We start from the raw sequence: 12,306 nt of genomic DNA, 5'->3' as shown, positions 1-12,306 counted from the left end.
TCTCTAGCTCCTTGCTAAACTTTCTGTGCCCAAGGTTTTGGGAACCTAAGACAAAATTAACATCTCTTCCTTGAGCCTCTTAGAATGTTTAATGTGCTGATGTGCACATAGCCCCTTGCAAAAGGGCTAGAATGCAATATCTGCCCAAATTATTGCTTTCTATGAGCCCTTAACTTTGAGACAGGGCCAGGGTGTAAAACTAAGACATAGCGAGAGTGAGCTCACTTTGAGAAATGCGTATGTGAAATTGCCTATGGGGGTCGGGGTGTTTATAGCTCAGATTCTTTCTAGTCCTACTTGAATTAATTTTTTTATTTAATTAATTTTTTGAACCGGGCAGTGGTGTCGCACGCCTTTAATCCTAGCACTTGGGAGGCAGAGGCAGGTGGATTGCTATGAGTTTGAGGCCAGTCTGGTCTACAAGAGCTAGTTCCAGGACAGGCTCCAAAACTACAGAGAAACCCTGTCTTGAAAAACGAAAAAAAAAATTAATTTATTTTTCGTGTGATTTTTTTGAGATAGGGTTTCTCTGTGTAGTCTTGACTGTCCTAGACTCACTTTGTAGATCAGGCTAGCCTCAAACTCACAGAGATTCACCTGCCTCAGCTTTCTGAGTGCTGGGATTAAAGACATGTGCCACCACACTTGGCAACTGAGCCACATCTCCCACCGTTGTTTAGCAAAGTCTTCAGCCCTGAAACTAAATCCAGGTCTTACTGGATCGCCAGCAAAAGTTCCCACTCCCCCTCATGCAGATCACATGATGATGTGACCTCTGTTTCTCCTTTCTTCCTGTGCCCAGAAATTTCTTCAGATAGAAGGTAGGAGGGTCAGTGGGAATTTTGTGATTGGTGCAGTAAAAGACCCCCCGAGGAGCTAATGAAGTGTAGCATCTTCTTGTGAAGCTCTTGCTCTCACCTGACTGTTAAGTAGGATGTCAGTTAGGTGAAGTCCTACTGTGCGCTCTGGACTATTGGATAGAAGTGGCTCAGTGTACTGTTGGGGCAGTAGGATGCTGGGTTCTTTTCTCCCTTTTAAATAGTATCAGGCATTCTTCCGGAAAAACCACAGGACCAAACATTCACTCCCTACCCTGTCTATTCCCTTACCTTCTCAGAGGCTGAGTGGTGAAGACAAGACCGAAGGCTGTAGCCCATACAGGCTCTGTGCCCGTGCGGGTGACCGACTTTAGTGAGGTCACAGTGGTGTGTTATTTCTGCCAGGTTACTGTGGAATTTCTATCAACAGTTCATCTTTCTAACTGTGTTTGTTGGCACCAAGCTAATTGGGCCAGGCGCTGCCCTTCACATCCAATGATTCTCTAATACACAGGCTAGCTGTGTTATACCCATTTTATAAAGGAAGTACAAACGTTCCGGGTAAGGTATAACCCGTACCTTATCACCCCCACCTCCTCGTAGCCAGTGGGCAGAAGTTCAAGTACCCAACTCTGCAGCCATAGCCACAGGGACAGAGCCTGGCTTTTACGTGGGATGGGACAGCACGACCTTAAATAGGTTGGCACATTTCCCATTTAGGAACGCTACTGGCGAGGCGTCTAGAATGTGGTGGTGGCACCAGAGGAGGCTGGCCAGAATAACACAACCGGCGGCCACATGTAGACCCTTCAGACCCACTGAGTTCACGGAAGACAGCCAGCGTTGGGTGGCCTCCTGGCCGTCTGCAGGTGGGACCCTGGCCTGCGTGGTGTGAGAGCTGTCTCCTCATGTCATTTCACGTTCGGAATGCGTGGGGGCATGGCATGTGACTCCTTCCAGCCCGGGGCTATTCTTTTCTGATTCTGAGCCAACAAGGAGACAGGAGCCTCGTGTCACCTCTGGCATGTCCAGGCAGAATGTGAGCGCTCTCGACAGAGGAGCTGTGTGAAGGCTTTCAGGCCGTCCCTAGGAGTCTAGCCCTTGAGCCAGAAGCCTGATGTTGACATGTGCTGCCCCCCCCCCCCCCGAATATTTGGAAATGTAAAATGGAACTGACGTAGCTTTTGAAAATGGAATTGGAAATGAAAGGCAGACACCCACATCAAAGTCTGATTCCTGCCGACTACCCCACCCCACCCCTTTTCTGTTTGTCTGTTCTGATGAGTTATTTCTGGGGAGAGTCGGGCTTGGCTTGTAACAAAACTTGGTTGGGAAGGAACTGGCCACCCAGGTGAACCGAGGTCCGGCAGAATTTACCCCTTAGTGTGCGAAGTGATCAAGGTGTGGGAGGCAGTGGATGGGAGTGGAGCTGGCTTGGTACCGTGTCCTCTTAGGCAACAACAAAGAAACAGGTCAGGGAAGGGGGGGAGAAGACAGGCTAGCATAGTGAGTGAAGTGGTGCACACCTCCAGTTCCAGCATTTGAGGAGGGGAATGGAAGGCAAGAAGATCTGGGCTTAAGGACAGCCTCCGTTAAGCATCAAGTTCGAGGTCAAGCCTGAGCCTCAGGCAGGAAAGTCACCCCCCAGGGTGCTTTGTCACGTGAAGATATGGATTGGGCCTCCCCAGAGCCATTGAAGAGCAGCCCACTGAAGCTGGTGTTGGGCCACCACATGCATGAGCCTAGTGACTAATTCAAGGGCTGGTCGTCTGGGCCTGGTTTCTCATCAGCATCATGAGTTTGCTTGAAGGGGTTCTCTGTGACTCACGCGTTTTACAAAATGGAAGGTGCAATTGACACCTGATGTCATTGTCCCCTTGATATGCATCTCCTTTTATTCTTTCTCTTTCTTTCTTTCTTTCTTTCTTTTTTTTTTTTTTTGATTTTTTAAGACAGAGTTTCTCTGTAGCTTTGGAGCCTGTCCTAGAACTAGCTCTTGTAGACCAGGCTGGCCTCGAACTCAGAGATCCTGCCTGCCTCTGCCTCCCAAGTGCTGGGATTAAAGGCGTGTGCCACCAACGCCTGGCTGCATCTCCCTTTTTTGTCAGAGAGTGCGAGCCATCCTATAATTTCGGTGGATCCGCTCCTCCACCTTTGGAGAGCCTGGGAGTGACTGTGAGCCTCAACCCCCACGGCCCAACTAGGGTGAGCACATGCTGCTCCTTCAAACTGCTAACTGTTGTCGCATGCTGCTCACAGTTAGGTCAGCGCTACAGCGCAGGCCTGCCCCAGCTCCTCCACTAAGGCCATTGTAGCCACTGCTACAGCGCAGGCCTGCCCCAGCTCCCCCACTTCCTCCCTCTTGGAGTGCGCCTCCCATCTCTAAGGGCTTGAAGCTGCTTGGCTTGCAGTTGCCAGAGAGGTTTCTGGGCTTGTGACCAAAAGACTCTTTTGTTTCTCTGCTGAGCCGACATAATGTGCATTTGCTCTGCTTGCTACATTTTGAGACCCTAAAGGACTTCGTGGGAAATGCTCACAAGGGAAGCCCTTTGTGGGCGGGGCTACTGATCCGCCCCTTGGAGGAGAGAGGGTGACCCCTGTGACTCTTCCCTTGAGCTTCATGGGATGCTTCTGTCCCAGAGCTGAAACTAGGGGTCCTCAATGGGATCCGTGTTGGTCTGGAGGTGGGAGATGGGGATCACCCATGTAAACATTTTAATGGGAAGCAGCTTTGAGGGCAAACCAGTTCAGCTTGGGATACAAACTACTTCCAAATGTGTTTAACACGAGTCACTGGCCATGTGTACAGAATATTTTTAACTTTTATCCAAAGGCAGTTTTTGGTTGTTGTTTTGTTGTTGTTGTCGTTTTGTCTTTTTTTTTCCTGAGCAGTTCAAGAGGAGGGCGGAGCCTTAAGAGATAGGGAGAGACATAAAAAGTGAACCAATCGGGTGTCTTCAGGCTGGAGCTAGGGCGTGGGCAGAAACACAGGCAAGTGTTAAGGTAGGAGGGAAAGTGCCTTTTGTCACACAGCTGTTTTTCCAGCTGTGCTGATTCCTTTGGATGCTGTCATGCCCATCCCTCGCAAACCTTCTGTATCCAGAACTCCTTCCTGGGGTCACCTGACTTGATCTGGCGCCCCTTCCTCATCCTCCCGCTGCCCCTCACCATCTCCTCAGGTCCCCTGGGGCTTAGAGCATTCTCTCTCTCTGGCCTTCCTTTCAGTATTTCTGTCCTTCAGTGTTGGATCACATCCTGCTTTAGACCCCAGGGACATCCCTTGTCTGACTCACTGCACGGAGTCGTTCCCCACATCCGAGTCCCCTCAGCATCCCCCATCATGGGAGGGACAAGACTCAAGACTCCAGACATTCTGTATTTGCCGTCCTTCCTCATTTAAATAGAAATCGGATGCTATTCATAGTTTAATTTCCCATCATTTTTTGGGGTGTGTGTGTGTGCGCTTAATATATTGCTCAGAATAGCCTCAAACTGCTGGGCTCAAGTGATCTTCCTGTTTCAGCATCCCAAATACCTAAGATTCAGGCATGTAACCCTGTGCCTAGTTTCACTCGGAGCTCTCTCTCTGCTCAGTGCTGGGATCACAGGTGTGCCGCTCTCTGCCCAGCTGTCTTGTAGGTTCGGAGGCTTGAACTCGAGTCCTCTTGCTTGCTCAACGAGCACTTTACGGCTGGAACCATCTCCTCAGCTCTTCGTTTCCAGACTCAGCTTTCTCCTGCTTCAGCATGAGGAACACATTTCCTTTGGCCTTCAGGTCAGGTCACGGATGTTGGAGAGCTCTGCTGGCTAGTTTTGTGTCAATACACAAACTAGTGTTATCTGGAAGGAGGGAATCTTAATTGAGAAAATGCCTCCACAAGATCCAGCTGTAAGGCATTTTCTTAATTAGCGACTGATGGGGGAGGGCCCAGCCCATTGTGGGTGAGGCCATCCCTGGGCTGGTGGTCCTGGGTTCTGTAAGAAAGCAGGCTGAGCAAGCCAGGGGAAGCGAGCTGGTAAGCAGCACCCCTCCATGACCTCTGCGTCAGCTCCTGCCTCCAGGATCCTGCCATTTTGAGTTTCCATCCTGACCTCCTTTGATGAGGAACAGCAATATGGACGTGTAAGCCAAATAATCCTTTTCCTCCCCAACTTGTTTTTTGTATGGTGTTCCATCACAGCAATAGTAACCTTAACTAAGACAACAGCATCTGCTCAGAGAAAAACCAGGTCCGCAACTCCCAAGTGTGATGGATTAGGAGAGACGCCATGGGCTAGTACCTAGTTGAGGAGGATTGTGCGGCAGGCCGACTGCACACTCTTGTCTCCCGCCTCCTGGTTTTGGAGTTTGGCCGGATATAGCCCGCGCCAGGGCTACACTGAGCCTGTGGTCTTGGTACCTCAGAGTGCTGATGAGGCAATGACGCTTCCTGCGGGTTCTTTTCCCTGACGCCAACCACCAGGTAAATATTTGGACACAGCATTTATCCAGGCTTGAGGTGGTTTTCTTCCTCCCCCGCCAAGGCCTACAATGGTGCCCAGCCACCTTTGGCCCACCAGTCCCACAGACCTGTTTGAAGTGGCTGAGGCTTAGCCTCTGGGTACTGGTTGGTGTTGTTTGCTGAGGGTCCTCTTACTGCTGAGCCTGCTGACAGGGCCTGAAGGCTAAGGCTTGATCATGGAGTTCAGAGCAGGGTCACTGGAGGCTGGGGCGTTCATATCTAAACCTCTCATAATTTGGCCCTGTGCGTGGAGAGTCGGCCACTGGTGATCTGAGTGAGGAAGGCCCAGGCAGTCTCTGGGGATGAGGCAGGAGCCAGGGAGGCGGAGCGGCTTGGAGCTGGGTGTGACTCACATGGGTTCTTCTCAGGCCACCTGATTGTCTGAGGATGCTGACTAAGCCCCTGGGCTCTTCCCAGAGCGAATCAGATAACCAAAGGCCCTGCATCCTCTGGATGCTCTCCCTCTTCCCATAAAGTAAACCAGAGCCTGGTGTAGACACACACCGCCCCGGAACCTTCCTCTCTGTCTTTTGTGTTTTCCCGTTTTGGAGGCTTTTCTGTGCCTCCTCTTGCTGCTCTTTTCTGTGCCCTTCTCTCCCAAAACTAGGAGGGCTTCTGCTGCGGTTGCCAAAGATGCCACCGAGCCTCATTACTGGATTGATATTTACCTTTTTTTTTAGAGAGGAGAGCATCAATAGTTCATGTGGAAAGAAGTGCAGTCGGGACGCGGAGGGTGGCTTTTGTTCTGCAGTGCCAGCTCTGTCCAAAAGCAAATGGCGGCATGGCTCCTTACTGTTTCTGACTGTAGTTCATTTTGGCATGTGAAAATATTTCACTTCCCCAAACTCAGAAACGGGGCCTTTTGTGTTCTTTGGCCCCGCTTCAAGAACTTCGTTGATGGTTGAGGAAACTCTCTGGCTCCATTTTTCTCTTAATATGGCAATGCCTTTTTTTCACTTTGGCACTCTTTGTAAGGAATTAGAGAGAGAAGATTGTGGTTCAGGCAAAACAAGTCTCAGCTCATTGGGAATGTCTCCTGACCATCCCACCTAGGAGAGACGTTAAGGGGGCATCTATCTGATTGCTGTGAGCATGACTGTGTGTTAGAGTCTAGACTGGCTCATCTGTAGCCTCTAGTACATATCTGACCTTCCATCTGTTTTTGTAAATAAAGTTTTATCAGAACACTGCCATGCCTGTTCATTTATATAAAGTCTATTGCCGATTTCATTCTGTACTGAAGGAGTTGCCTGCTTGGCCTGGAGACCACAGGGGAAGGGAAGTCAGACATATTTGCTTCCCAGTTCTTCCCAGTGAGACTTGGTAGATAGAATCCTTATTCTGAGGGAACAGGAAGTATCTGGGAAGAGGGTGCTTATAAGCACCAAGCTAGGTGAGGCCACAAGGGACCAGAAGTGGAGACAGCTAAGCTGACTTCCGCTGTCTTTCTTTTGGGAGGAGTTTGCCTCTGAAAATGAGGCTTTGGTTTTGCCAGACCAAGCAGAGAAGAACTGCTCTGGTCTGGCTGTTTCTCTGTGGTTTTGGTAGAAAGGAATTTATTAGAATTACAAGCTATTTTACAAGTTACTACCCAACTCTAAGCTCCTCTGGGTCCCCTTTTCATTTGCTGGTGTCCGTGTGTGCTTATTGCACACCTGCCTTGGCCAAATACTCTTAGGTTTGCACACTGTGGCAATAGTGGGCACAAGCTGTGGAGCTGAGATTAGTGTGGGAGTCAGGAGTGGGATGGTTGGCGGTGAAGGAGACAAAGGAAAGAAGAGCAAGAACCTCCCGGGGGCTGGAAAGCCCATATAGATGGTGTGTGTTGGGGGAACTTATCTGCAGAAGGGACAGGCCAGCTGAGGTGGGTTGCCTTGAGCCAGCCGTGGGGCCAGGTGGGAGAAGCTGCTCAGTTCTCCTCTTCTGCCCGGTCTCAAGGTCCTGGATCTCGATCTGTGTGTCAACAGTCATTTTCTCGTGAGTTTACGATAACTTCTAGAACACAAGGCCGAGGTGTCTAGTTAGCCGTTATCTCTGTATTGTCTGTGCTTCTTACTGGCCTTGGCCGGTTGGCTCTGCTGTTCCTCTTCTGGGAACCTCAAGGCCATGTATGCAGTCAGTTTCCCGAGAGATTCAAAAGGAGTTCCTGATTATCTGGTTATAGGACATAGTTTCCCCTAACTGGTTTCGAAACCCTCCAGACCTCCTCCTATGGCAAGGGAGAGCTAAGACCTTGTGGTGGATTGAGGACTCATTGTTCTAACTGAACAATAGAGCTAATAGAAGTACCTTCCCTCACCCAAGATCCAAGTGCATCTTTTAAGGTCATTTGTTGATTTTTTTTCCCCTAAATATTTATCGTGCATCCGCCATGACCCGACACTGCAGTCGCCGCCATGTGAGGTCAGCGGTCAAAGGGGCTGGTGCACGGAGAAGACTTGAGCAGCATCCGGCTTCTTCTCCTTTGGATACCACAGAACATAAAGCCTCTGGCTGCTAGTTCCCTTATAGAGCTGTTGACATTTTGTGGTCCAAACCAGAGCAAGAGGATATTTGAAGCAGCAAACATTTCTTGATGTATCTTATAGGAGACTAAATATTATGGTGGTGTTCATAAACAGCGAGGAGGAAAGAGCTTGCACTTTCGCTGTTTACATTCTTTTGCATCCTGTGTTCGCTTTCTCCTCCTGTTTCCCTCCATCGCTCTCACTTCTTCCATCTCCTTTCCAACTAACTTCTCGTGTGTTCTACATCCCTAGACACCACGTCTGATGTCCCCATGGGATGCTGGTGACATCAGTCTCATGAGCCTGGATACATTGTGGTCTCAGTACCCATGCAGCAGGTCCTTCTTCACCCTGGCCTCTCCGCTCCTTAGTCCCATCCCTCCATTCACCATAGCCATCCTTGACTCTGTCAAGGCTATACTCTAGACCTTGACATCGTTCATAGCCTTCTGTAATATAGATTCTAAACATTTCGATCTTGGTTCACTTGACAGGTAACTATGGACATAGATTGTGCATTTATAAGCCCTGGGCTCAGAAAGGTCTGTGCTCTGAGAGCATTGTTCCAGTTTGATCCTTGAATTTGTGTCTTATCTTTATACCCAGTGGGACAATGGCGTGTGTAGAGTAGGCTTTGAGCCTTGGCTCAGGTGATTCTTCCTCCTCAGGATAGTTCCTGGTCTTCCCACTACCCTCTACAGGGACCTCTGACCCTGCCTGTTCCCTTCTTCTTTGTTTATGTAGTATTCGTAAGTATACCTCATGCCTGGAAGAGGCACGAGCACAGGATCACTGTCACACGTCACAGATCTTAGTGCAGAGAGTTGTACAGGGCTTTCAGTGACAGACTCAGGGTATGTTCTGTGGATCACCGGGCAAGGAAAGCTTCTGTTCTGATCCAGGTACCCAACGTAGAAGCATAGAGGTGGTAATGGCAAAGCCTGTGAAGACTTCCATCATCTATGGGTTGGGCCTTAGAAAGCAGAGATGCCAGGCTTTTCTTCTCTACTCCCGTTGGTAAAGTATGCAGGTTACAGAGCTGTGTGGCAATGTGCTGGGTTGGGAAGCCAACTGGGTATCTGTGCTTGCTGATGTGGGAATTTCTTTGTTCTTTAAGGACCAAAACAAATACAAATTATTAAGATATGGGGGAGAGTATGTAGAAAAAAGGAAAGAGCCTCTGAAGAAGGGATCACGTTTTATCTCATATTGCCCTGTTGATGCTATACAGGGCATCAGCAAAGCTTTGACTCAGCTGGTCCACAGCCATGGTTCTACCTCTCTTGCTGGTCACGTGTCTGGAACACTCTCCGCTTGCGTTTAGGCAAGTCTTAGATGGTACCTCCCCCTCCCCCGACTTCCTAGCCTCCTCTACTTTTCTCTTTCTGGGTGTGGGAGATGGACAGTTCCTCCTCCTGCATAGTTTTGAAGAAAATGAAAGACTGACATACTGTTTCCAGAAGGCATGTTGAATCACTCAGTTGAGTTGCAGCCAGTGGCTGCAACATTAGCCTTTGAAGAAAGCTTCAGCCAACAAGAGGCCCAGCCTGCAAGCCCCAGCCCTAAACAGGAGTGTGTCAGGCAGCTTGGCAAACACAGTAAAACTGCAGACTCAGCAGCAAAAACATTTTTTTTTTTTTTTTTTTTTTTGCGACTGAGGAACCTGCTGTACTTCTCAAAGGAGAGAAAGAAGTGATGGACTTGACTCATTAGACTTAAAAAAAATTGGCAACTCTTCCTTCATTTTGGCTTCTTGGTTCATTTTATTGCTCTTCGCCTCAAGTTTCAGGGAATGAGGTGAGTCCCCAAGCTGGTAGCAGCTGCTGAGCTAGTGAAAGGGCTTTTTGCTGTCCTCGTGGGAGGATGACTGGTCACACCACAACCTCACGATGTCCAGACGTCGCTCCTCTTGATGCTTCAGAAGTTGGCAAGGATCTTTAGACCGCCTTGGGAGTTGTGTGCAATTTAAGGTTCCCCCATTACCTTTCTGATTTTCCTCTTTTTACTACTGCTAATGGAATTTTCAGCAATGGCCACATCTGGAAAGAACCCTCGTCATCGTAACGGACTAGACTGAACGGCCTTAGTTTTGGAGGAGGTATAAGGTCCAGAGAAATCAATCAAGTAACAGACTGAGTTAACTGAGGACCCAAGAGCCAGGGAGATGGCTTAGTGGGTGGAGGCAGATGCCACACAAGCCTGATGTCCGAGTGTGGTTCCAGAGCCCATATAAAAGAGGAAGGAGAGAACTGACTCCACAAAGTTGTCCTCTGACCAGCACGCATGTTCTGCTGCACACGCACAGGACTCAGCCCAAACCCAGATGTCTGCTTCTCCTGTGAGCATGGAACATACTGGGGAGCGTGCGTGCCTGTGAGTGTGTTTGCCTGATTTTCTCTGTGGCACCAGCTGGTTTGATATTGGAGCACAAGCCCTAGATGAGCAGCCATCACCATGAAGTGTTGCTTAGCGCAGGCTCAGTTTTCCTGCCCTGAGAAGTTCTGGCAGTCAGGGCTCATCCTCTGATTACTAATGAAACCTTCAGCACATGGTGCCTTGAAGCCACGGCCAGGCTTACCAGGGCTTGGATGAGGATAAGGCAGACTTCCCAGAAGACAGTGTAGGATAACAAGCAAGGGCACCTTTACCTACGAACCACCAGCTCAACTCGTGTTGGCTGGTCCATCTGATTGTTGTATTTTAAAATTTCATTGTGCTGGGGATAAAACACAAGATCTTGGCATGTGCTGAGATCCACTTATATTCTCTTATGTGGTTGTTATTATTATTATTGTTTTCCTTTTTTTCTTTCTTTCTTTTCTTTTCTTTCTTCTTTTTTTTTTTTTTCAAGATAGGTTTCTCTGTAGCTTTGGAGCCTATCCTGGAACTAGTTCTTGTAGACCAGGCTGGCCTCGAACTCACAAAGATCCACCTGCCTCTGCCTCCCGAGTGCCAGGATTAAAGGCGTGCACCACCACCGCCCAGCTATTATTGTTTTTCAAGACAAGATTTCTCTGTGTATAGCCTTGACTGTCCTGAATCTCCCTCTATAGACCAGCCTGGCCTTGAACGCAGAGATCTTCCTGCCTCTCTAGGATTAAATGACGTGCCACTACCTCCTGGCTTACATCACGGTTCTTTAACTTCTCTCTCATTGTTCTGTTCTGTTACACTGGCTCTTGTCCCCTTCCCTCTGTGCACGGATTACTTCTTCCCTTGCTAGTTGGTGTGACCCGAGCATCTGCCTGCTGGTGGGAACACTTGGAGTAGCTCTACTGCCCAGGCTTAGGAGAGAGGGAGTGTCGAACTCACACACGCACACCCCAGCCCATTGGGTGCGAGCCTGCCCTATGCTCATTGTAAACAATCCCTGGGCCACAAAGCGGGAGGAGGCACTTGTGTGAGGTGAACCTGCAGTGAGCTTGTCCGCTGTGGCTAGGCTCTACTCAGTCACCTGTGCCTTGACTAAGCTGAGACACATGTCACAGGCCAGATCTTGTGGGACCTTTCCTAGGGATAGAACTCAGGTTATCAGCCTTGGCTGCGGTTGTTTTTACCCGATGGGCTATCTTACTGGCCCTCTTTGTCATATAGCTACCAGGCATCTTCTTGTCTTTGTGTGATATCTGGAGTGGTGGTGACTGTCTGGTGACCACGAGCATACTGAAGTTGACAGAGTAGAGAGGGGGATGCTCCTGGGTCTTAATGTTGTCCTTCAGCCTCTGAAGCCTGGGCACAGTGGACAAGCCCACTCTTAGCTCACCTCACAAAGTGCTTCTCCTTATTCCCAGGCTTGGTACAACTCAGGCCCCAGACACATGGCTGTGTGGCTGTGTCCACTTTGGATTCAGCTTTTTCTTCCTTGCACGTGAGGCAGGCAGAGATCCTTGCTCTGTGCTTGGCATTGTAGACGATCTGTACCCAGTTGCCTACAGCAAGGGAATGGACTCCGTTTGCATTTACTCTTGGGCCCCGGTGGTTCGTCCATGCTCTGCCCATCAGACAGGAAGCTTGGAGAGCTGGACTGGATACATCGGTCCTATGCCAGGTGCTGGGAAGACTATTTGTTGAGACTATTCCTTTTCAGGTAGGCAGTGTGCCCTGAAAGCAAAGCTTGTAGGCCTGCTTTTGTGATGGCTATAATTTAATTAGCTAGAACCATGCTGTGGACCAAGCCCTTGACCTACTTCACAGTTAGCATCTGGTCTGTGACTATTTAGTAAATTGTGTGGACATGGTAAGCTTGTAGTCTATATCCGGGGCCACTGACACTCCCTTGAGCTCATTCTTCACCTACTCAGGTGACAGTGTGCCTATAACTTGGGCATTATGGATTCTTTTGTTGTTGTTGTGTGTGTATGTGTGTGCCTGTGCATATGTATGCAAGTGTGTCTGTGGAGATGAGAGGACAGCTTTAAGGTGCAGTTCTTGTCTTTCACTTTGTTGAAGGTCCCTCTTGTTCCTGCCACTGCCCTGTAT

General features: G+C 49.2%; 1 protein-coding gene across 1 annotated transcript in view; it reads left to right on the top strand.

Moving 5' to 3' along the window:
• The window catches only part of Htra1 (HtrA serine peptidase 1), a 49,622-nt gene that overhangs the window by 26,877 nt on the left and 10,439 nt on the right, over window positions 1-12,306 (top strand). The window lies entirely within an intron of this gene.

Source organism: Chionomys nivalis, chromosome 8 (assembly GCF_950005125.1).
Source record: "Chionomys nivalis chromosome 8, mChiNiv1.1, whole genome shotgun sequence".
Taxonomy (NCBI): domain Eukaryota; kingdom Metazoa; phylum Chordata; class Mammalia; order Rodentia; family Cricetidae; genus Chionomys; species Chionomys nivalis.
The sequence above is the reverse complement of the archived record's forward strand: the minus strand, read 5'-3'. Positions and strand labels throughout refer to the sequence as shown.